Source organism: Eucyclogobius newberryi, unplaced genomic scaffold (genome assembly GCF_026437365.1).
Source record: "Eucyclogobius newberryi isolate DKJ021-1_F unplaced genomic scaffold, fEucNew1.0.hap1 SCAF_136, whole genome shotgun sequence".
Lineage (NCBI taxonomy): Eukaryota > Metazoa > Chordata > Actinopteri > Gobiiformes > Gobiidae > Eucyclogobius > Eucyclogobius newberryi.
In genome coordinates this window covers 86,281-112,377 of record NW_027315764.1, presented here as the reverse complement: position 1 = coordinate 112,377, position 26,097 = coordinate 86,281, and the positions used below count along the sequence as shown (strand labels likewise).

The window sequence follows — 26,097 nt, the reverse complement described above, 5'->3', positions numbered from 1 at the left end:
GACTATAGTGCTCCACCTGTCACTACAGACTATAGTGCTCCACCTGTCACTACAGACTATAGTGCTCCACCTGTTACTACAGACTATAGTGCTCCACCTGTCACTACAGACTATAGTGCTCCACCTGTCACTACAGACTATAGTGCTCCACCTGTCACTACAGACTATAGTGCTCCACCTGTTACTACAGACTATAGTGCTCCACCTGTCACTACAGACTATAGTGCTCCACCTGTTATTACAGACTATAGTGCTCCACCTGTTACTACAGACTATAGTGCTCCACCTGTCACTACAGACTATAGTGCTCCACCTGTTACTACAGACTATAGTGCTCCACCTGTTATTACAGACTATAGTGCTCCACCTGTCACTACAGACTATAGTGCTCCACCTGTCACTACAGACTATAGTGCTCCACCTGTTATTACAGACTATAGTGCTCCACCTGTTATTACAGACTATAGTGCTCCACCTGTCACTACAGACTATAGTGCTCCACCTGTCACTACAGACTATAGTGCTCCACCTGTTATTACAGACTATAGTGCTCCACCTGTTACTACAGACTATAGTGCTCCACCTGTTATTACAGACTATAGTGCTCCACCTGTTACTACAGACTATAGTGCTCCACCTGTTACTACAGACTATAGTGCTCCACCTGTTATTACAGACTATAGTGCTCCACCTGTCACTACAGACTATAGTGCTCCACCTGTCACTACAGACTATAGTGCTCCACCTGTCACTACAGACTATAGTGCTCCACCTGTTACTACAGACTATAGTGCTCCACCTGTTACTACAGACTATAGTGCTCCACCTGTCACTACAGACTATAGTGCTCCACCTGTCACTACAGACTATAGTGCTCCACCTGTTATTACAGACTATAGTGCTCCACCTGTCACTACAGACTATAGTGCTCCACCTGTTACTACAGACTATAGTGCTCCACCTGTTATTACAGACTATAGTGCTCCACCTGTTACTACAGACTATAGTGCTCCACCTGTTATTACAGACTATAGTGCTCCACCTGTCACTACAGACTATAGTGCTCCACCTGTTATTACAGACTATAGTGCTCCACCTGTCACTACAGACTATAGTGCTCCACCTGTTACTACAGACTATAGTGCTCCACCTGTTATTACAGACTATAGTGCTCCACCTGTTATTACAGACTATAGTGCTCCACCTGTCACTACAGACTATAGTGCTCCACCTGTTATTACAGACATTAGTGCTCCACCTGTTACTACAGACTATAGTGCTCCACCTGTCACTACAGACTATAGTGCTCCACCCGTCACTACAGACTATAGTGCTCCACCTGTTACTACAGACTATAGTGCTCCACCTGTCACTACAGACTATAGTGCTCCACCTGTCACTACAGACTATAGTGCTCCACCTGTCACTACAGACTATAGTGCTCCACCTGTCACTACAGACTATAGTGCTCCACCTGTTATTACAGACTATAGTGCTCCACCTGTTACTACAGACTATAGTGCTCCACCTGTCACTACAGACTATAGTGCTCCACCTGTTATTACAGACTATAGTGCTCCACCTGTTATTACAGACTATAGTGCTCCACCTGTTATTACAGACTATAGTGCTCCACCTGTTATTACAGACTATAGTGCTCCACCTGTTACTACAGACTATAGTGCTCCACCTGTCACTACAGACTATAGTGCTCCACCTGTCACTACAGACTATAGTGCTCCACCTGTCACTACAGACTATAGTGCTCCACCTGTCACTACAGACTATAGTGCTCCACCTGTTACTACAGACTATAGTGCTCCACCTGTCACTACAGACTATAGTGCTCCACCTGTCACTACAGACTATAGTGCTCCACCTGTCACTACAGACTATAGTGCTCCACCTGTTATTACAGACTATAGTGCTCCACCTGTCACTACAGACTATAGTGCTCCACCCGTCACTACAGACTATAGTGCTCCACCTGTTATTACAGACTATAGTGCTCCACCTGTTACTACAGACTATAGTGCTCCACCTGTTACTACAGACTATAGTGCTCCACCTGTCACTACAGACTATAGTGCTCCACCTGTCACTACAGACTATAGTGCTCCACCTGTCACTACAGACTATAGTGCTCCACCTGTCACTACAGACTATAGTGCTCCACCTGTTACTACAGACTATAGTGCTCCACCTGTTACTACAGACTATAGTGCTCCACCTGTTATTACAGACTATAGTGCTCCACCTGTTACTACAGACTATAGTGCTCCACCTGTTACTACAGACTATAGTGCTCCACCTGTTACTACAGACTATAGTGCTCCACCTGTTACTACAGACTATAGTGCTCCACCTGTCACTACAGACTATAGTGCTCCACCTGTTACTACAGACTATAGTGCTCCACCTGTCACTACAGACTATAGTGCTCCACCTGTTACTACAGACTATAGTGCTCCACCTGTTACTACAGACTATAGTGCTCCACCTGTTACTACAGACTATAGTGCTCCACCTGTTACTACAGACTATAGTGCTCCACCTGTCACTACAGACTATAGTGCTCCACCTGTTACTACAGACTATAGTGCTCCACCTGTCACTACAGACTATAGTGCTCCACCTGTTACTACAGACTATAGTGCTCCACCTGTCACTACAGACTATAGTGCTCCACCTGTCACTACAGACTATAGTGCTCCACCTGTCACTACAGACTATAGTGCTCCACCTGTCACTACAGACTATAGTGCTCCACCCGTCACTACAGACTATAGTGCTCCACCCGTTATTACAGACTATAGTGCTCCACCCGTCACTACAGACATTAGTGCTCCACCTGTTACTACAGACTATAGTGCTCCACCTGTTATTACAGACTATAGTGCTCCACCTGTTACTACAGACTATAGTGCTCCACCTGTTACTACAGACTATAGTGCTCCACCTGTTACTACAGACTATAGTGCTCCACCTGTCACTACAGACTATAGTGCTCCACCTGTTACTACAGACTATAGTGCTCCACCTGTCACTACAGACTATAGTGCTCCACCTGTCACTACAGACTATAGTGCTCCACCTGTCACTACAGACTATAGTGCTCCACCCGTCACTACAGACTATAGTGCTCCACCTGTCACTACAGACTATAGTGCTCCACCTGTTATTACAGACTATAGTGCTCCACCTGTTACTACAGACTATAGTGCTCCACCTGTTACTACAGACTATAGTGCTCCACCTGTCACTACAGACTATAGTGCTCCACCTGTCACTACAGACTATAGTGCTCCACCTGTTACTACAGACTATAGTGCTCCACCTGTCACTACAGACTATAGTGCTCCTCCTGTCACTACAGACTATAGTGCTCCACCTGTCACTACAGACTATAGTGCTCCACCTGTTACTACAGACTATAGTGCTCCACCTGTTACTACAGACTATAGTGCTCCACCTGTTATTACAGACTATAGTGCTCCACCTGTTACTACAGACTATAGTGCTCCACCTGTTACTACAGACTATAGTGCTCCACCTGTTACTACAGACTATAGTGCTCCACCTGTTATTACAGACTATAGTGCTCCACCTGTTACTACAGACTATAGTGCTCCACCTGTTACTACAGACTATAGTGCTCCACCTGTCACTACAGACTATAGTGCTCCACCTGTTACTACAGACTATAGTGCTCCACCTGTTACTACAGACTATAGTGCTCCACCTGTTACTACAGACTATAGTGCTCCACCTGTTACTACAGACTATAGTGCTCCACCTGTCACTACAGACTATAGTGCTCCACCTGTCACTACAGACTATAGTGCTCCACCTGTTACTACAGACTATAGTGCTCCACCTGTTACTACAGACTATAGTGCTCCACCTGTCACTACAGACTATAGTGCTCCACCTGTCACTACAGACTATAGTGCTCCACCTGTCACTACAGACTATAGTGCTCCACCTGTTACTACAGACTATAGTGCTCCACCTGTTACTACAGACTATAGTGCTCCACCTGTCACTACAGACTATAGTGCTCCACCTGTTACTACAGACTATAGTGCTCCACCTGTCACTACAGACTATAGTGCTCCACCTGTCACTACAGACTATAGTGCTCCACCTGTTATTACAGACTATAGTGCTCCACCTGTTACTACAGACTATAGTGCTCCACCTGTTACTACAGACTATAGTGCTCCACCTGTTATTACAGACTATAGTGCTCCACCTGTTACTACAGACTATAGTGCTCCACCTGTTATTACAGACTATAGTGCTCCACCTGTCACTACAGACTATAGTGCTCCACCTGTTACTACAGACTATAGTGCTCCACCTGTTACTACAGACTATAGTGCTCCACCTGTTACTACAGACTATAGTGCTCCACCTGTCACTACAGACTATAGTGCTCCTCCTGTCACTACAGACTATAGTGCTCCACCTGTTATTACAGACTATAGTGCTCCACCTGTTATTACAGACTATAGTGCTCCACCTGTCACTACAGACTATAGTGCTCCACCTGTCACTACAGACTATAGTGCTCCACCTGTTATTACAGACTATAGTGCTCCACCTGTCACTACAGACTATAGTGCTCCACCTGTTATTACAGACTATAGTGCTCCACCTGTCACTACAGACTATAGTGCTCCACCTGTTACTACAGACTATAGTGCTCCACCTGTTACTACAGACTATAGTGCTCCACCTGTTATTACAGACTATAGTGCTCCACCTGTCACTACAGACTATAGTGCTCCACCTGTTATTACAGACATTAGTGCTCCACCTGTTACTACAGACTATAGTGCTCCACCTGTCACTACAGACTATAGTGCTCCACCTGTCACTACAGACTATAGTGCTCCACCTGTTATTACAGACATTAGTGCTCCACCTGTTACTACAGACTATAGTGCTCCACCTGTCACTACAGACTATAGTGCTCCACCTGTCACTACAGACTATAGTGCTCCACCTGTCACTACAGACTATAGTGCTCCACCTGTCCCTCATGTATATTTTGTGCAGTTTACTTTGTATTTGTGACACGTCAAGCTTTACCTCTAACTGTACTTGTAAGCTTAGGGCGCTTTCTGGTGGTCATTGAATGTAATTACACTTTGGCTCCCTCTGGTGTTCATTGTGTGTAACTACATGCCCTGATACATATGTGCCCCGCCTGTTTCCTGACATAGTTTTTGTTGTCTTTCTTTTCAGATCAACACACACACACAAACACACACAAACACACACACACACACACACACACACACACACACACATCAGTGCATACCGGACACACATAGTATCACACACCTTCCTTTGTCCCACTTTGACGTCACTAAAAGCCGCACTAAGTCACTTTCCTGCTGAAAGTCCAAGCGCTCGTCTCCATGGTGATGACGGGCATTGAACTTGACAGGTCAGATCTGTGGAGAGGCGTTTGTCAGTTCATTAACGCTGAGTTCCAGTCATTTTCTCAGAGTTTCCAAGAGTCAAGTCAGAAAAACTATGAGCAAAAAAATGTATGTCTTATTTATTTAGATTAAGTTAAGAATGAAAAAGCTCAAATCAGTAAAAATATGGATGATTCAGATCAAATGTCCACGAGAGTGTTTTTTTACACATTTTTTCCCCCATGATTTTAGTTTAAATGTGATATTCATCCGTCACAGAAATGTATTATTATCTGATAAATAACAAATATCATACAAATGTATGACAACAGCCGTAACTTGTTCTTCTCAAACTGACACTTGAAACTACATTTATATTTCAGGTTTTATTCCACCAAATAAAGACAAAAAAATCATACGAACGTGTCAGTCCGCGTAGAGTTAGCAACATTAGCACAACATTAGCACAACATTAGCATTTATAACTGCAGAGGGTCAACGGCAGGACAGGTGCAGCCTCAGCCAGCAGGGGGCGGTGCAGTGAGTCTATACGGCAGGACAGGTGCAGCCTCAGCCAGCAGGGGGCGGTGCAGTGAGTCTATAGGGCAGGACAGGTGCAGCCTCAGCCAGCAGGGGGCGGTGCAGTGAGTCTATAGGGCAGGACAGGTGCAGCCTCAGCCAGCAGGGGGCGGTGCAGTGAGTCTATAGGGCAGGACAGGTGCAGCCTCAGCCAGCAGGGGGCGGTGCAGTGAGTGAAAGACTCACATGTGACTAAAACACAAATAGGTTTTACCAAACATTTTGCTGTTTGTGTGTTTATAATTGTACTTCCTGGTTGGAGCACAAACATGACACAGGCAGAGGTGTTACCATAGCAACCAGACTGTAAACAAGAGCCAAACTCCACATAAACAACACAACAGTTCTGACCTGACACAATAAGACAATAAAACACCTTCATTTAGTCCAACCATGTGTCGCACACTGATGACATCACACTGATGACATCACACTGATGACATCACACTGATGACATCACACTGATGACATCATGTTATCATTATGTTATTGTGAGTCAGAAATGTGAAAAGATGTGTTTTTGAAATGAATGATTTTAATGACGTGATTTGCTGTGGAACGTCTGAGGACACGCCCTCTACTGGCAGCAGACGTACTTAACACGGATGAATAAAGCTAGCGTGCCTCAGCGCGCTTTACGCTCAGCACGAGTCAGAGAAGGCGACGTGAACATGAACGACACGACGGAGAATAAAGCCAACCGTAAATAACATGTTTATTCTTATGATGTGAAATATTCTAAATGTGTTTCATCTTTACTGTCGCCCGCGAGAGCAAACGATCCGACAGAAGACACGGTTCAGCAGGTTTTAAAATACAGTTTAAAGCACAATGTGGAACCTTTAACAAGCAGTGACTTAAACAGAACAAACGTTACATTATGTTCAAAACCACAATGTGCAAAAGAACTTTAGAGTTTCCAGGTATATGAGGCTGTAACGCCTCATTCGTCCAGGAGGGGCCAGTGTAGAGTCATCCAAGAGTCATTCTCAATCTGTGGGTCGGGTCTGAAAACTCCACCCCCCAGCGGGCGGAGGCTCCTGATAAAGGTGTTTACAGTTTAAGATAAGATAAGATAAGATATTCCTTTATTGTCCCACATGGGGAAATTTCATTGGTGCAACGCAGGTAGATACAGAGGTAGATCCAGAAGAACAGATCACTTATAGGAAGTCTGAAAAACACTTTCAGTAGAAGAGCTCCTATAAACAAATAAAAACTCCCATAGACAAATAAATAAATAAATACCATTGCATGTGATCACGACAGCAACTGCACATGAATATGTGTCACGACAGCACATAGATTGCACATGAATTCCAACAGCAATTGCACATACGACAGAATTGCACATCAGTATTAGGTTAGGTCAGTATTGCGCCGGGATAACGTGACGATCTCCGGGTAAGACGACTGTTCTCCGCAGTTTCATGAGTTCATGAGCCGGCCGGGGGGCGGGGCCGGAGCCGGGGGGCGGGGCCGGAGCCGGGGGGCGGGGCCGGAGCCGGGGGACTCAGAGCCAAGACACATCGCAACGACACGACGAAAACACTCAATCCAGCCGAATAAAGTCAAAACAAGTTCATTTAAAGCGATTCCAGTGCGTGTCCCGATCGTTGGTGAAGTTCCTCTTTCATATAAACGTGTATATAAACGTGTACCGACGACACGCCGTACTTTAGCGCGGCGGGAGGGCGCGGGGGGGGGGGGGCTGGTGGGCTCGCTCGGAGCTAGCTCACGTCACAACAACACAACGACCGCAACGAAAAACGCTCAAATCCAGCCGAAAAAAGTCAAAAACAGTTGAATTAAAAAACTATTCCAGCGCGTGTCCCTATCGTACAGTAAAATAGAAAAAAATACTAACTATATTTACAAAATATAGGAGATAAAGCACAATAAGTGTGAGAAAGAAGAGAGAGCGTTTACACAGGGCTGCCAGCTGTACCAGCGCCTTATGATCATCTTTGCATCGGAACATCCTCTACTTCATCAATCTACTTCCTGTAACGGATGATCTACTTCCTGTAATGGACAATCTACTTCCTGTAATGGACAATCTACTTCCTGTACTGGACAATCTACTTCCTGTAACGGACGATCTACTTCCTGTAACGGACAATCTACTTCCTGTAACGGACAATCTACTTCCTGTAACGGACAGTCTACTTCCTGTAACGGACAATCTACTTCCTGTAACGGACAATCTACTTCCTGTAACGGACGATCTACTTCCTGTAACGGACAATCTACTTCCTGTAACGGACAATCTACTTCCTGTAACGGCCGATCTACTTCCTGTAACGGACAATCTACTTCCTGTACCGGACGATCTACTTCCTGTACCGGACGATCTACTTCCTGTAACGGACAATCTACTTCCTGTAACGGACGATTTACTTCCTGTAACGGACAATATACTTCCTGTAACGGACGATCTACTTCCTGTACTGGACGATCTACTTCCTGTAACGGACGATCTACTTCCTGTAACGGACGATCTACTTCCTGTAACGGACAATCTACTTCCGGACAATCTACTTCCTGTACCGGACGATCTACTTCCTGTACCGGACGATCTACTTCCTGTAACGGATGATTTACTTCCTGTAACGGACAATCTACTTCCTGTAACGGACGATCTACTTCCTATACTGGACAATCTACTTCCTGTAACGGCCGATCTACTTTCTGTAACGGCCGATCTACTTCCTGTAACGGCAGATCTACTTCCTGTTCCGGACGATCTACTTCCTGTACCGGACGATCTACTTCCTGTAACGGCCGATCTACTTCCTGTAACGGCCGATCTACTTCCTGTAACGGCCGATCTACTTCCTGTAACGGACGATCTACTTCCTGTACCGGACGATCTACTTCCTGTAACGGACGATCTACTTCCTGTAATGGACGATCTACTTCCTGTAATGGACGATCTACTTCCTGTAACGGACGATCTACTTCCTGTAACGGACAATCTACTTCCTGTAACGGACGATCTACTACCTGTAACGGATGATCTACTTCCTGTAACGGACAATCTACTTCCTGTAACGGACAATCTACTTCCTGTAATGGCCGATCTACTTCCTGTAATGGACGATCTACTTCCTGTAACGGACGATCTACTTCCTGTACTGGACGATCTTCTTCCTTTAACGGACATTTTACTTCCTGTAACAGACGATCTATTTCCTGTAACGGACGATCTACTTCCTGTAACTGACGATCTACTTCCTGTAACGGACGATCTACTACCTGTAACGGATGATCTACTTCCTGTAACGGACAATCTACTTCCTGTAACGGACGATCTACTTCCTGTAATGGCCGATCTACTTCCTGTAATGGCCGATCTACTTCCTGTAACGGACAATCTACTTCCTGTACCGGACGATCTACTTCCTGTACTGGACGATCTTCTTCCTGTAACGGACATTTTACTTCCTGTAACAGACGATCTACTTCCTGTAACGGACGATCTACTTCCTGTAACTGACGATCTACTTCCTGTAACGGACGATCTACTTCCTGTAACTGATGATCTACTTCCTGTAACGGACGATCTACTTCCTGTAACGGACGATCTACTTCCTGTAACGGACGATCTACTTCCTGTACTGGACGATCTTCTTCCTGTAACGGACATTTTACTTCCTGTAACAGACGATCTACTTCCTGTAACGGACGATCTACTTCCTGTAACTGACGATCTACTTCCTGTAACGGACGATCTACTTCCTGTAACTGATGATCTACTTCCTGTAACGGACGATCTACTTCCTGTAACGGACGATCTACTTCCTGTAACGGACGATCTACTTCCTGCAAAAAGAAACACCATCATTAAAGAGAAACGATGGTTTAAGGTTCAACCTTCCTGTCGTTTTGAAAGTCTTGAAACCCTGGAGAGGTCGACGCCCACAGCAGAGTTACACAGTGATGAGGGAGCTACAGTCAGGTTACAACAGGATGTAGATAGTTAGTATATAAAGACATGAAACTGTAAACGCCCATCAGGTGGGCGGGGCTGACTCGTGGTAGTAAGTACTCGAGTAGGATAAAGACTCGACCCACAGATTGAGAATGACTCTTGAATGACTCTACACTGGCCCCTCCTGGACGAATGAGGAACTACAGCCTCATGTTCTCATGAGCAGAGGTTTGGACACGCCTCCTCTTTGGACACGCCTCCTCTTTGGACACGCCTCCTCATCCACAGAGTTTTCTTTATGTTCACGACTATGAAAAGTGTAGATTCAAAACTATGAATGATCATGTGGAATTATAAACTTTAAAAAAGTGTGAAACAACTGAAAATATGTCAGAGGTCAGAGGTCGTGGCCTGAAGCTCACGGTGCTGCTGTGTCCAAACTTATGCTCAGTACTGTAGTTATGAACATACTTTTGGTCAATATTTAAACACAAAACAGTCTCAAAATGATGGCAATAAAAACCCCAAACAGGAAGTGAGACGGCAGTGATCATGTGACCGACCATGAGCCTCGTTGAGCGTTCCGGAGGATTTTTACGAGTAATTCCAGACGATGGCGCTGATGGCGACGATCACGAGGACGCCGACCAGGAAGGCCACGCCCTTGCAGTTCTGCCACCAGTACTTCTTCTTGAGTTTGGCGGCGCGGGACTCGAACTGGGCGGCGCCGGCCTGAAGCGCGTCCGCTCGCTCGTCCAGCATCGATAGCTTCTCGTCTCGCTCCATGATCTTGTCCACGTTGACGCGCATGATGTCCACCATCTCGTCCACGTGGGCCTGCGCTCGCTGGAGGCTGGACGCCGCGGGGGCGTGTTCTGCAGCCGACATGGCCAAGAGGACGACGCCGATGGAGCTAATGCTAACGCTCTTAGCAATGCTATTCAAGGCTAAAAGAACCGAAGAAAGAAGAGACATAATGTTAAACTGAACAGTTCATAGTTCACCAAGAGGAAATAACACCAAGAACTGACCTAAAGAACCGGGAAATATCCACCAAACAATCGCCAACAATGTAAACTCTTCTTCTTTGGTGTTTTAAGGTGATTGTTGTTGTTGTTGTTGTTGTTGGTGTTGTTGTTGGTGTTTTAAGGCGGTTGCAGACTTGTTGTTGTTGTTGTTGTTGTTGTTTTATGGCGGTTGGCATCCGAGTGTTGCATTACCGCCAGACTTTAATCCTCAGACGTTTCGTAGTCCTCAGACTCTGTCGCAGACTTTAGTCCTCAGACTTTAGTCCTTAAAAGTTCTTCTTCCTTCACTTTGGTGTTTCTAAGTCCATGAGTTCAAAGCTCGTTAGAACATCCTCTTCCTCCTCGTCCTCGGCTCAGTTTTAAGGCGGTTGTTTTAAAGCGGTCGGTGTTTTAAAGTCGGTGTTTTAAGGCGGTCGGTGTTTTAAAGCGGTCGGTGTTTTAAAGGGGTCGGTGTTTTAAAGCGGTCGGTGTTTTAAGGCGGTCGGTGTTTTAAAGCGGTCGGTGTTTTAAAGGGGTCGGTGTTTTAAAGCGGTCGGTGTTTTAAAGGGTCGGTGTTTTAAAGGGGTCGGTGTTTTAAAGGGGTCGGTGTTTTAAAGGGGTCGGTGTTTTAAAGCGGTCGGTGTTTTAAAGGGGTCGGTGTTTTAAAGCGGTCGGTGTTTTAAAGCGGTCGGTGTTTTAAAGGGGTCGGTGTTTTAAAGCGGTCGGTGTTTTAAGGCGGTCGGTGTTTTAAAGCGGTCGGTGTTTTAAAGGGGTCGGTGTTTTAAAGCGGTCGGTGTTTTAAAGGGGTCGGTGTTTTAAAGGGGTCGGTGTTTTAAAGGGGTCGGTGTTTTAAAGGGGTCGGTGTTTTAAAGCGGTCGGTGTTTTAAAGGGGTCGGTGTTTTAAAGCGGTCGGTGTTTTAAAGCGGTCGGTGTTTTAAAGCGGTCGGTGTTTTAAAGCGGTCGGTGCTGAGCGTCACGTTGCTCTTATGACTGTGACTGTGTCGTTTGCTTTGAGACGTCATCTTCACTTTTATGTTGTGACATCATCGCAGTCGCTCGTGTTGTGAATGATACAAAGAGCAGAAGGTTGAGGACCCTAAATATGATCTGCACTCAACAACAACAACAACAACAACAACAACAACAACCACAACAACCACAACAACCACAACAACCACAACCACAACCACAACCCATTCCTTATTAGGAAATGAGAGGTTTTGTTTATAAGAGTTCTTCTATTAAGAGTGTTTTTTAAACTTCTTATAAATTATCTGTAATTTTCCTCTGTATCTACAACGTTGCAACAATGAAATTTCCCCATGTGGACAATAAAGGAATATCTTATCTTAACAACAACCACAGAACTTAAAGGCAGTGGCTTCTGCTGGAGCAAAATCCAGGGGCGGAATATTTAACATTGACTGTAAAAATACATATTTTAAATCCACATTTACCCTCGTAAACATAGTACGCCAAATATATATATATATAATATATACAAAATACATTCGAAAAAACTGATGAGTCATTTTGATCCAAAATGGCCGACATTTGGACGATCTCTCGTCTTGATTCTACGATTCGATTGGTTCTGTCCATTTCGTGTCGCTGCGTTTTCTACTTTTGAATTTTAGAAAAAGAAAATCAAATGTGAAGATTCCCAATTTGTAAATATTCCTGACATTTGTGGTGCTCATGCTTTCTAACCTTAGAGCTGAACCTTAGAGCTGAACCTTAGAGCTGGACCTTAGAGCTGAACCTTAGAGCTGGACCTCAGAGCTGAACCTCAGAGCTGAACCTTAGAGCTGAACCTTAGAGCTGAACCTTAGAGCTGAACCTTAGAGCTGAACCTTAGAGCTGGACCTCTAAAGATGGACCTTAGAGCTGAACCTTAGAGCTGAACCTCAGAGCTGAACCTTAGAGCTGAACCTTAGAGCTGAACCTCAGAGCTGAACCTTAGAGCTGAACCTTAGAGCTGAACCTCAGAGCTGAACCTCAGAGCTGAACCTCAGAGCTGAACATTAGAGCTGAACCTTGGAGCTGAACCTTAGAGCTGAACCTTAGAGCTGAACCTTAGAGCTGAACCTTAGAGCTGAATCTTAGAGCTGAACCTTAGAGCTGAACCTTAGAGCTGAACCTCAGAGCTGAACCTTAGAGCTGAACCTTAGAGCTGAACCTTAGAGCTGAACCTTAGAGCTGGACCTCTAAAGATGGACCTTAGAGCTGAACCTTAGAGCTGGACCTTAGAGCTGAACCTTAGAGCTGAACCTTAGAGCTGAACCTTAGAGCTGGACCTCTAAAGATGGACCTTAGAGCTGGACCTTAGAGCTGAACCTTAGATTTGGAACTTAGAGCTGAACCTTAGAGCTGGACCTTAGAGCTGAACCTTAGAGCTGGACCTTAGAGCTGAACCTTAGAGCTGAACCCTAGAGCTTGACCTTAGATTTTGACCTTAGAGCTGGACCTTAGAGCTGGACCTTAGAGCTGAACCTTAGAGCTGAACCTTAGAGCTGAACCTTAGAGCTGGACCTTAGAACTGGACCTTAGAGCTGGACCTCTAAAGATGGACCTTAGAGCTGAACCTCAGAGCTGAACCTTAGAGCTGAACCTCAGAGCTGAACCTTAGAGCTGAACCTTAGAGCTGGACCTCAGAGCTGAACCTCAGAGCTGAACCTTAGAGCTGAACTTTAGAACTGGACCTTAGAGCTGGACCTCTAAAGATGGACCTTAGAGCTGAACCTCAGAGGTGAACCTTAGAGCTGGACCTCAGAGCTGAACCTCAGAGCTGAACCTTAGAGCTGAACCTCAGAGGTTAACCTTAGAGCTGAACCTTAGAGCTGGACCTTAGAGCTGGACCTCAGAGCTGAACCTCAGAGCTGAACCTTAGAGCTGAACCTCAGAGGTGAACCTTAGAGCTGGACCTCAGAGGTGAACCTTAGAGCTGAACCTTAGAGCTGGACCTTAGAGCTGAACCTTAGAGCTGAACCTTAGAGCTGAACCTTAGAGCTGGACCTCTAAAGATGGATCTTAGAGCTGAACCTTAGAGCTGAACCTTAGAGCTGGACCATAGAGCTGGACCTTAGAGCTGGACCTTAGAGCTGAACCTTAGAGCTGGACCTTAGAGCTGGACCTTAGAGCTGGACCTCTAAAGATGGACCTTAGAGCTGAACCTTTGAGCTGAACCTCAGAGCTGAACCTTAGAGCTGAACCTTAGAGCTGGACCTCAGAGCTTAACTTTAGAGCTGGACCTCAGAGCTGAACCTCAGAGCTGAACCTTAGAGCTGAACCTTAGAGCTGAACCTCAGAGGTGAACCTTAGAGCTGGACCTTAGAGCTGGACCTCAGAGCTGAACTTAAGAGCTGGACCTCAGAGCTGAACCTCAGAGCTGAACCTTAGAGCTGAACCTTAGAGCTGGACCTCAGAGCTGAACTTAAGAGCTGGACCTCAGAGCTGAACCTCAGAGCTGAACCTTAGAGCTGGACCTCAGAGCTGAACATCAGAGCTGAACCTTAGAGCTGGACCTTAGAGCTGGACCTCTAAAGATGGACCTTAGAGCTGGACCTTAGAGCTGGACCTTAGAGCTGGACCTCTAAAGATGGACCTTAGAGCTGGACCTTAGAGCTGGACCTTAGAGCTGAACCTCAGAGCTGAACCTCAGAGCTGAACCTTAGAGCTGAACCTTAGAGCTGAACCTTAGAGCTGAACCTTAGAGCTGGACCTCTAAAGATGGACCTTAGAGCTGAACCTTAGAGCTGAACCTCAGAGCTGAACCTTAGAGCTGAACCTTAGAGCTGAACCTCAGAGCTGAACCTTAGAGCTGAACCTTAGAGATGAACCTCAGAGCTGAACCTCAGAGCTGAACCTCAGAGCTGAACATTAGAGCTGAACCTTAGAGCTGAGTCTCAGAGCTGAACCTCAGAGCTGAACCTTAGAGCTGAACCTTAGAGCTGAATCTTAGAGCTGAACCTTAGAGCTGAACCTTAGAGCTGAACCTCAGAGCTGAACCTTAGAGCTGAACCTTAGAGCTGAACCTTAGAGCTGGACCTCTAAAGATGGACCTTAGAGCTGGACCTTAGAGCTGAACCTTAGAGCTGAATCTTAGAGCTGAACCTTAGAGCTGAACCTTAGAGCTGAACCTTAGAGCTGAACCTCAGAGCTGAACCTTAGAGCTGGACCTTAGAGGTGAACCTTAGAGCTGGACCTTAGATCTGGACCTTAGATCTGGAACTTAGAGCTGAACCTTAGAGCTTGATCTTAGAGCTGAACCTTAGAGCTGAACCTTAGAGCTGAACCTCAGAGCTGAACCTTAGAGCTGAACCTTAGAGCTGAACCTTAGAGCTGGAGCTTAGAGCTGAACCTTAGAGCTGGACCTTAGAGCTGAACCTTAGAGCTGAACCCTAGAGCTTGACCTTAGATTTTGACCTTAGAGCTGGACCTTAGAGCTGGACCTTAGAGCTGAACCTTAGAGCTGAACCTTAGAGCTGAACCTTAGAGCTGGACCTTAGAACTGGACCTTAGAGCTGGACCTCTAAAGATGGACCTTAGAGCTGAACCTCAGAGCTGAACCTTAGAGCTGAACCTCAGAGCTGAACCTTAGAGCTGAACCTTAGAGCTGGACCTCAGAACTGAACCTCAGAGCTGAACCTTAGAGCTGAACTTTAGAACTGGACCTTAGAGCTGGACCTCTAAAGATGGACCTTAGAGCTGAACCTCAGAGGTGAACCTTAGAGCTGGACCTCAGAGCTGAACCTCAGAGCTGAACCTTAGAGCTGAACCTCAGAGGTTAACCTTAGAGCTGAACCTTAGAGCTGGACCTTAGAGCTGGACCTCAGAGCTGAACCTCAGAGCTGAACCTTAGAGCTGAACCTCAGAGGTGAACCTTAGAGCTGGACCTCAGAGGTGAACCTTAGAGCTGAACCTTAGAGCTGGACCTTAGAGCTGAACCTTAGAGCTGAACCTTAGAGCTGGACCTCTAAAGATGGATCTTAGAGCTGAACCTTAGAGCTGAACCTTAGAGCTGGACCATAGAGCTGGACCTTAGAGCTGGACCTTAGAGCTGAACCTTAGAGCTGGACCTTAGAGCTGGACCTTAGAGCTGGACCTCTAAAGATGGACCTTAGAGCTGAACCTTTGAGCTGAACCTCAGAGCTGAACCTTAGAGCTGAACCTTAGAGCTGGACCTCAGAGCTTAACTTTAGAGCTGGACCTCAGAGCTGAACCTCAGAGCTGAACCTTAGAGCTGAACCTTAGAGCTGAACCTTAGAGCTGAACCTTAGAGCTGAACCTCAGAGCTGAACCTTAGAGCTGAACCTTAGAGCTGAACCTTAGAGCTGAACCTTAGAGCTGAACCTTAGAGCTGGACCTCTAAAGATGGACCTTAGAGCTGAACCTTAGAGCTGGACCTCTAAAGATGGACCTTAGAGCTGAACCTTAGAGCTGGACCTTAGAGCTGAACCTTAGAGCTGAACCTTAGAGCTGAACCTTAGAGCTGGACCTCTAAAGATGGACCTTAGAGCTGAACCTTAGAGCTGAACCTTAGAGCTGAACCTTAGAGCTGAACCTTAGAGCTGAACCTCAGAGCTGAACCTTAGAGCTGAACCCTAGAGCTGGACCTTAGAGCTGAACCTTAGAGCTGGACCTTAGATCTGGACCTTAGATCTGGAACTTAGAGCTGAACCTTAGAGCTTGATCTTAGAGCTGAACCTTAGAGCTGAACCTTAGAGCTGAACTTTAGATCTGAACCTTAGAGCTGAACCTTAGAGCTGAACCTTAGAGCTGGACCTTAGAGCTGAACCTTAGAGCTGAACCCTAGAGCTTGACCTTAGATTTTGACCTTAGAGCTGGACCTTAGAGCTGAACCTTAGAGCTGAACCTTAGAGCTGAACCTTAGAGCTGGACCTTAGAACTGGACCTTAGAGCTGGACCTCTAAAGATGGACCTTAGAGCTTAACTTTAGAGCTGGACGTCAGAGCTGAACCTCAGAGCTGAACCTCAGAGCTGAACCTTAGAGCTGAACCTTAGAGCTGGACCTTAGAGCTGGACCTCAGAGCTGGACCTCAGAGCTGAACCTCAGAGCTGAACCTTAGAGCTGGACCTCAGAGCTGAACCTTAGAGCTGAACCTTAGAGCTGGACCTCAGAGCTGGACATCAGAGCTGAACCTTAGAGCTGAACCTCAGAGCTGAACCTTAGAGCTGAACCTCAGAGCTGAACCTTAGAGCTGAACCTTAGAGCTGAACCTCAGAGCTGAACCTTAGAGCTGAACCTTAGAGCTGAACCTCAGAGCTGAACCTCAGAGCTGAACCTTAGAGCTGAACCTTAGAGCTGAATCTTAGAGCTGAACCTTAGAGCTGAACCTTAGAGCTGAACCTCAGAGCTGAACCTCAGAGCTGAACCTTAGAGCTGGACCTTTAAAGATGGACCTTAGAGCTGAACCTTAGAGCTGGACCTTAGAGCTGAACCTTAGAGCTGAACCTTAGAGCTGAACCTTAGAGCTGGACCTCTAAAGATGGACCTTAGAGCTGAATCTTAGAGCTGAATCTTAGAGCTGAACCTTAGAGCTGAACCTTAGAGCTGAACCTTAGAGCTGAACCTCAGAGCTGAACCCTAGAGCTGGACCTTAGAGGTGAACCTTAGAGCTGGACCTTAGATCTGGACCTTAGATCTGGAACTTAGAGCTGAACCTTAGAGCTTGATCTTAGAGCTGAACCTTAGAGCTGAACCTTAGAGCTGAACCTCAGAGCTGAACCTTAGAGCTGAACCTTAGAGCTGAACCTTAGAGCTGGACCTCAGAGCTGAACCTTAGAGCTGGACCTTAGAGCTGAACCTTAGAGCTGAACCCTAGAGCTTGACCTTAGATTTTGACCTTAGAGCTGGACCTTAGAGCTGGACCTTAGAGCTGAACCTTAGAGCTGAACCTCAGAGCTGAACCTTAGAGCTGAACTTTAGAACTGGACCTTAGAGCTGGACCTCTAAAGATGGACCTTAGAGCTGAACCTCAGAGGTGAACCTTAGAGCTGGACCTCAGAGCTGAACCTCAGAGCTGAACCTTAAAGCTGAACCTCAGAGGTTAACCTTAGAGCTGAACCTTAGAGCTGGACCTTAGAGCTGGACCTCAGAGCTGAACCTCAGAGCTGAACCTTAGAGCTGAACCTCAGAGGTGAACCTTAGAGCTGGACCTCAGAGGTGAACCTTAGAGCTGAACCTTAGAGCTGGACCTTAGAGCTGAACCTTAGAGCTGAACCCTAGAGCTTGACCTTAGATTTTGACCTTAGAGCTGGACCTTAGAGCTGGACCTTAGAGCTGAACCTTAGAGCTGAACCTTAGAGCTGGACCTTAGAACTGGACCTTAGAGCTGGACCTCTAAAGATGGACCTTAGAGCTGAACCTCAGAGCTGAACCTTAGAGCTGAACCTCAGAGCTGAACCTTAGAGCTGAACCTTAGAGCTGAACTTTAGAACTGGACCTTAGAGCTGGACCTCTAAAGATGGACCTTAGAGCTGAACCTCAGAGGTGAACCTTAGAGCTGGACCTCAGAGCTGAACCTCAGAGCTGAACCTTAGAGCTGAACCTCAGAGGTTAACCTTAGAGCTGAACCTTAGAGCTGGACCTTAGAGCTGGACCTCAGAGCTGAACCTCAGAGCTGAACCTTAGAGCTGAACCTCAGAGGTGAACCTTAGAGCTGGACCTCAGAGGTGAACCTTAGAGCTGAACCTTAGAGCTGGACCTTAGAGCTGAACCTTAGAGCTGAACCTTAGAGCTGAACCTTAGAGCTGGACCTCCAAAGATGGATCTTAGAGCTGAACCTTAGAGCTGAACCTTAGAGCTGGACCATAGAGCTGGACCTTAGAGCTGGACCTTAGAGCTGAACCTTAGAGCTGGACCTTAGAGCTGGACCTTAGAGCTGGACCTCTAAAGATGGACCTTAGAGCTGGACCTCAGAGCTGGACATCAGAGCTGAACCTTAGAGCTGGACATCAGAGCTGAACCTCAGAGCTGAACCTCAGAGCTGAACCTTAGAGCTGGACCTCTAAAGATGGACCTTAGAGCTGGACCTTAGAGCTAGACCTTAGAGCTGGACCTTAGAGCTGAACCTTAGAGCTGAACCTTAGAGCTGAACCTTAGAGCTGGACCTCTAAAGATGGACCTTAGAGCTGAACCTCAGAGCTGAACCTTAGAGCTGAACCTTAGAGCTGAACCTCAGAGCTGAACCTTAGAGCTGAACCTTAGAGCTGAACCTCAGAGCTGAACCTCAGAGCTGAACCTCAGAGCTGAACATTAGAGCTGAACCTTAGAGCTGAACCTCAGAGCTGAACCTTAGAGCTGAATCTTAGAGCTGAACCTTAGAGCTGAACCTTAGAGCTGAACCTCAGAGCTGAACCTTAGAGCTGAACCTTAGAGCTGAACCTTAGAGCTGGACCTCTAAAGATGGACCTTAGAGCTGAACCTTAGAGCTGGACCTTAGAGCTGAACCTTAGAGCTGGACCTCTAAAGATGGACCTTAGAGCTGGACCTTAGAGCTGAACCTTAGAGCTGAATCTTAGAGCTGAACCTTAGAGCTGAACCTTAGAGCTGAACCTTAGAGTTGAACCTCAGAGCTGAACCTTAGAGCTGGACCTTAGAGGTGAACCTTAGAGCTGGACCTTAGATCTGGACCTTAGATCTGGAACTTAGAGCTGAACCTTAGAGCTTGATCTTAGAGCTGAACCTTAGAGCTGAACCTTAGAGCTGAACCTCAGAGCTGAACCTTAGAGCTGAACCTTAGAGCTGAACCTTAGAGCTGGACCTCAGAGCTGAACCTTAGAGCTGGACCTTAGAGCTGAACCTTAGAGCTGAACCCTAGAGCTTGACCTTAGATTTTGACCTTAGAGCTGGACCTTAGAGCTGGACCTTAGAGCTGAACCTTAGAGCTGAACCTCAGAGCTGAACCTTCGAGCTGAACTTTAGAACTGGACCTTAGAGCTGGACCTCTAAAGATGGACCTTAGAGCTGAACCTCAGAGGTGAACCTTAGAGCTGGACCTCAGAGCTGAACCTCAGAGCTGAACCTTAAAGCTGAACCTCAGAGGTTAACCTTAGAGCTGAACCTTAGAGCTGGACCTTAGAGCTGGACCTCAGAGCTGAACCTCAGAGCTGAACCTTAGAGCTGAACCTCAGAGGTGAACCTTAGAGCTGGACCTCAGAGGTGAACCTTAGAGCTGAACCTTAGAGCTGGACCTTAGAGCTGAACCTTAGAGCTGAACCTTAGAGCTGAACCTTAGAGCTGGACCTCTAAAGATGGACCTTAGAGCTGAACCTTGGAGCTGGACCTCAGAGGTGAACCTTAGAGCTGAACCTTAGAGCTGGACCTCAGAGGTGAACCTTAGAGCTGAACCTTAGAGCTGGACCTTAGAGCTGAACATTAGAGCTGGACCTTAGAGCTGGACCTTAGAGCTGAACCTTAGAGCTGGACCTTAGAGCTGGACCTTGGAGCTGGACCTCTAAAGATGGACCTTAGAGCTGAACCTTTGAGCTGAACCTTAGAGCTGGACCTCAGAGCTTAACTTTAGAGCTGGACCTCAGAGCTGAACCTCAGAGCTGAACCTTAGAGCTGAACCTTAGAGCTGAACCTTAGAGCTGGACCTCTAAAGATGGACCTTAGAGCTGAACCTTAGAGCTGGACCTCTAAAGATGGACCTTAGAGCTGAACCTTAGAGCTGAACCTCAGAGGTGAACCTTAGAGCTGGACCTTAGAGCTGGACCTCAGAGCTGAACTTAAGAGCTGGACCTCAGAGCTGAACCTCAGAGCTGAACCTCAGAGCTGAACCTTAGAGCTGAACCTTAGAGCTGAACCTCAGAGCTGAACCTTAGAGCTGAACCTTAGAGCTGAACCTTAGAGCTGGACCTCTAAAGATGGACCTTAGAGCTGAACCTTAGAGCTGGACCTCTAAAGATGGACCTTAGAGCTGAACCTTGGAGCTGGACCTTAGAGCTGAACCTTAGAGCTGAACCTTAGAGCTGAACCTTAGAGCTGGACCTCTAAAGATGGACCTTAGAGCTGGACCTTAGAGCTGAACCTTAGAGCTGAATCTTAGAGCTGAACCTCAGAGCTGAACCTCAGAGCTGAACCTTAGAGCTGAACCTTAGAGCTGAACCTCAGAGCTGAACCTTAGAGCTGAACCTTAGAGCTGAACCTTAGAGCTGAACCTTAGAGCTGGACCTCTAAAGATGGACCTTAGAGCTGAACCTTAGAGCTGGACCTCTAAAGATGGACCTTAGAGCTGAACCTTAGAGCTGGACCTTAGAGCTGAACCTTAGAGCTGAACCTTAGAGCTGAACCTTAGAGCTGGACCTCTAAAGATGGACCTTAGAGCTGGACCTTAGAGCTGGACCTTAGAGCTGAACCTTAGAGCTGAACCTTAGAGCTGAACCTTAGAGCTGAACCTTAGAGCTGAACCTTAGAGCTGAACCCTAGAGCTGGACCTTAGAGCTGAACCTTAGAGCTGGACCTTAGATCTGGACCTTAGATCTGGAACTTAGAGCTGAACCTTAGAGCTTGATCTTAGAGCTGAACCTTAGAGCTGAACCTTAGAGCTGAACTTTAGATCTGAACCTTAGAGCTGAACCTTAGAGCTGAACCTTAGAGCTGGACCTTAGAACTGGACCTTAGAGCTGGACCTCTAAAGATGGACCTCAGAGCTGAACCTCAGAGCTGAACCTTAGAGCTGAACCTTAGAGCTGAACCTTAGAGCTGGACCTCAGAGCTTAACTTTAGAGCTGGACCTCAGAGGTGAACCTCAGAGCTGAACCTTAGAGCTTAACTTTAGAGCTGGACGTCAGAGCTGAACCTCAGAGCTGAACCTTAGAGCTGAACCTCAGAGGTGAACCTTAGAGCTGAACCTTAGAGCTGGACCTCAGAGCTTAACTTTAGAGCTGGACCTCAGAGGTGAACCTCAGAGCTGAACCTTAGAGCTTAACTTTAGAGCTGGACGTCAGAGCTGAACCTCAGAGCTGAACCTCAGAGGTGAACCCTAGAGCTGAACCTTAGAGCTGAACCTTAGAGCTGGACCTTAGAGCTGGACCTCAGAGCTGAACCTCAGAGCTGAACCTTAGAGCTGAACCTTAGAGCTGGACCTCAGAGCTGAACCTTAGAGCTGAACCTTAGAGCTGGACCTCAGAGCTGGACATCAGAGCTGAACCTTAGAGCTGGACATCAGAGCTGAACCTCAGAGCTGAACCTCAGAGCTGAACCTTAGAGCTGAACCTTAGAGCTGAACCTTAGAGCTGAACCTCAGAGCTGAACCTTAGAGCTGAACCTCAGAGCTGAACCTTAGAGCTGAACCTTAGAGCTGAACCTCAGAGCTGAACCTTAGAGCTGAACCTTAGAGCTGAACCTCAGAGCTGAACCTCAGAGCTGAACATTAGAGCTGAACCTTAGAGCTGAACCTCAGAGCTGAACCTCAGAGCTGAACCTTAGAGCTGAACCTTAGAGCTGAATCTTAGAGCTGAACCTTAGAGCTGAACCTTAGAGCTGAACCTCAGAGCTGAACCTTAGAGCTGAACCTTAGAGCTGAACCTTAGAGCTGGACCTTTAAAGATGGACCTTAGAGCTGAACCTTAGAGCTGGACCTTAGAGCTGAACCTTAGAGCTGAACCTTAGAGCTGAACCTTAGAGCTGGACCTCTAAAGATGGACCTTAGAGCTGGACCTTAGAGCTGAATCTTAGAGCTGAACCTTAGAGCTGAACCTTAGAGCTGAACCTTAGAGCTGAACCTCAGAGCTGAACCCTAGAGCTGGACCTTAGAGGTGAACCTTAGAGCTGGACCTTAGATCTGGACCTTAGATCTGGAACTTAGAGCTGAACCTTAGAGCTTGATCTTAGAGCTGAACCTTAGAGCTGAACCTTAGAGCTGAACCTCAGAGCTGAACCTTAGAGCTGAACCTTAGAGCTGGACCTTAGAGCTGAACCTTAGAGCTGGACCTTAGAGCTGAACCTTAGAGCTGAACCCTAGAGCTTGACCTTAGATTTTGACCTTAGAGCTGGACCTTAGAGCTGGACCTTAGAGCTGAACCTTAGAGCTGAACCTTAGAGCTGAACCTTAGAACTGGACCTTAGAGCTGGACCTCTAAAGATGGACCTTAGAGCTGAACCTCAGAGCTGAACCTTAGAGCTGAACCTCAGAGCTGAACCTTAGAGCTGAACCTTAGAGCTGGACCTCAGAGCTGAACCTCAGAGCTGAACTTTAGAACTGGACCTTAGAGCTGGACCTCTAAAGATGGACCTTAGAGCTGAACCTCAGAGCTGAACCTTAGAGCTGAACCTCAGAGGTGAACCTTAGAGCTGGACCTCAGAGCTGAACCTCAGAGCTGAACCTTAGAGCTGAACCTCAGAGGTTAACCTTAGAGCTGAACCTTAGAGCTGGACCTTAGAGCTGGACCTCAGAGCTGAACCTCAGAGCTGAACCTTAGAGCTGAACCTCAGAGGTGAACCTTAGAGCTGGACCTCAGAGGTGAACCTTAGAGCTGAACCTTAGAGCTGGACCTTAGAGCTGAACCTTAGAGCTGAACCTTAGAGCTGAACCTTAGAGCTGGACCTCTAAAGATGGATCTTAGAGCTGAACCTTAGAGCTGAACCTTAGAGCTGGACCATAGAGCTGGACCTTAGAGCTGGACCTTAGAGCTGAACCTTAGAGCTGGACCTTAGAGCTGGACCTTAGAGCTGGACCTCTAAAGATGGACCTTAGAGCTGAACCTTAGAGCTGGACCTCAGAGCTGGACATCAGAGCTGAACCTTAGAGCTGAACCTCAGAGCTGAACCTTAGAGCTGGACCTCTAAAGATGGACCTTAGAGCTGGACCTTAGAGCTGGACCTTAGAGCTGGACCTTAGAGCTGAACCTTAGAGCTGAACCTTAGAGCTGAACCTTAGAGCTGGACCTCTAAAGATGGACCTTAGAGCTGAACCTTAGAGCTGAACCTCAGAGCTGAACCTTAGAGCTGAACCTTAGAGCTGAACCTCAGAGCTGAACCTTAGAGCTGAACCTTAGAGCTGAACCTCAGAGCTGAACCTCAGAGCTGAACCTCAGAGCTGAACCTTAGAGCTGAACCTCAGAGCTGAACCTCAGAGCTGAACCTTAGAGCTGAACCTTAGAGCTGAATCTTAGAGCTGAACCTTAGAGCTGAACCTTAGAGCTGAACCTCAGAGCTGAACCTTAGAGCTGAACCTTAGAGCTGAACCTTAGAGCTGGACCTCTAAAGATGGACCTTAGAGCTGAACCTTAGAGCTGGACCTTAGAGCTGAACCTTAGAGCTGGACCTCTAAAGAAGGACCTTAGAGCTGGACCTTAGAGCTAAACCTTAGAGCTGAATCTTAGAGCTGAACCTTAGAGCTGAACCTTAGAGCTGAACCTTAGAGCTGAACCTCAGAGCTGAACCTTAGAGCTGGACCTTAGAGGTGAACCTTAGAGCTGGACCTTAGATCTGGACCTTAGATCTGGAACTTAGAGCTGAACCTTAGAGCTTGATCTTAGAGCTGAACCTTAGAGCTGAACCTTAGAGCTGAACCTCAGAGCTGAACCTTAGAGCTGAACCTTAGAGCTGAACCTTAGAGCTGGACCTCAGAGCTGAACCTTAGAGCTGGACCTTAGAGCTGAACCTTAGAGCTGAACCCTAGAGCTTGACCTTAGATTTTGACCTTAGAGCTGGACCTTAGAGCTGGACCTTAGAGCTGAACCTTAGAGCTGAACCTCAGAGCTGAACCTTAGAGCTGAACTTTAGAACTGGACCTTAGAGCTGGACCTCTAAAGATGGACCTTAGAGCTGAACCTCAGAGGTGAACCTTAGAGCTGGACCTCAGAGCTGAACCTCAGAGCTGAACCTTAAAGCTGAACCTCAGAGGTTAACCTTAGAGCTGAACCTTAGAGCTGGACCTTAGAGCTGGACCTCAGAGCTGAACCTCAGAGCTGAACCTTAGAGCTGAACCTCAGAGGTGAACCTTAGAGCTGGACCTCAGAGGTGAACCTTAGAGCTGAACCTTAGAGCTGGACCTTAGAGCTGGACCTTAGAGCTGAACCTTAGAGCTGAACCTTAGAGCTGGACCTCTAAAGATGGACCTTAGAGCTGAACCTTGGAGCTGGACCTCAGAGCTGGACCTTAGAGCTGAACCTTAGAGCTGAACCTTAGAGCTGAACCTTAGAGCTGGACCTCTAAAGATGGACCTTAGAGCTGGACCTTAGAGCTGAATCTTAGAGCTGAACCTTAGAGCTGAACCTTAGAGCTGAACCTTAGAGCTGAACCTCAGAGCTGAACCCTAGAGCTGGACCTTAGAGGTGAACCTTAGAGCTGGACCTTAGATCTGGACCTTAGATCTGGAACTTAGAGCTGAACCTTAGAGCTTGATCTTAGAGCTGAACCTTAGAGCTGAACCTTAGAGCTGAACCTCAGAGCTGAACCTTAGAGCTGAACCTTAGAGCTGGACCTTAGAGCTGAACCTTAGAGCTGGACCTTAGAGCTGAACCTTAGAGCTGGACCTTAGAGCTGAATCTTAGAGCTGAACCTTAGAGCTGAACCTTAGAGCTGAACCTTAGAGCTGAACCTCAGAGCTGAACCTTAGAGCTGGACCTTAGAGGTGAACCTTAGAGCTGGACCTTAGATCTGGACCTTAGATCTGGAACTTAGAGCTGAACCTTAGAGCTTGATCTTAGAGCTGAACCTTAGAGCTGAACCTTAGAGCTGAACCTCAGAGCTGAACCTTAGAGCTGAACCTTAGAGCTGAACCTTAGAGCTGGACCTCAGAGCTGAACCTTAGAGCTGGACCTTAGAGCTGAACCTTAGAGCTGAACCCTAGAGCTTGACCTTAGATTTTGACCTTAGAGCTGGACCTTAGAGCTGGACCTTAGAGCTGAACCTTAGAGCTGAACCTCAGAGCTGAACCTTAGAGCTGAACTTTAGAACTGGACCTTAGAGCTGGACCTCTAAAGATGGACCTTAGAGCTGAACCTCAGAGGTGAACCTTAGAGCTGGACCTCAGAGCTGAACCTCAGAGCTGGACCTTAGAGCTGAACCTTAGAGCTGAACCTTAGAGCTGGACCTCTAAAGATGGATCTTAGAGCTGAACCTTAGAGCTCAACCTTAGAGCTGGACCATAGAGCTGGACCTTAGAGCTGGACC

The 26,097-nt window shown here is 47.0% G+C and overlaps 1 pseudogene; it reads right to left on the bottom strand.

Annotated features, from left to right (window-relative positions):
- Positions 1-10,539: 10,539 nt before the first annotated feature.
- On the bottom strand, positions 10,540-10,833 carry LOC140359046 (vesicle-associated membrane protein 3 pseudogene; annotated as a pseudogene).
- Positions 10,834-26,097: the final 15,264 nt, after the last annotated feature.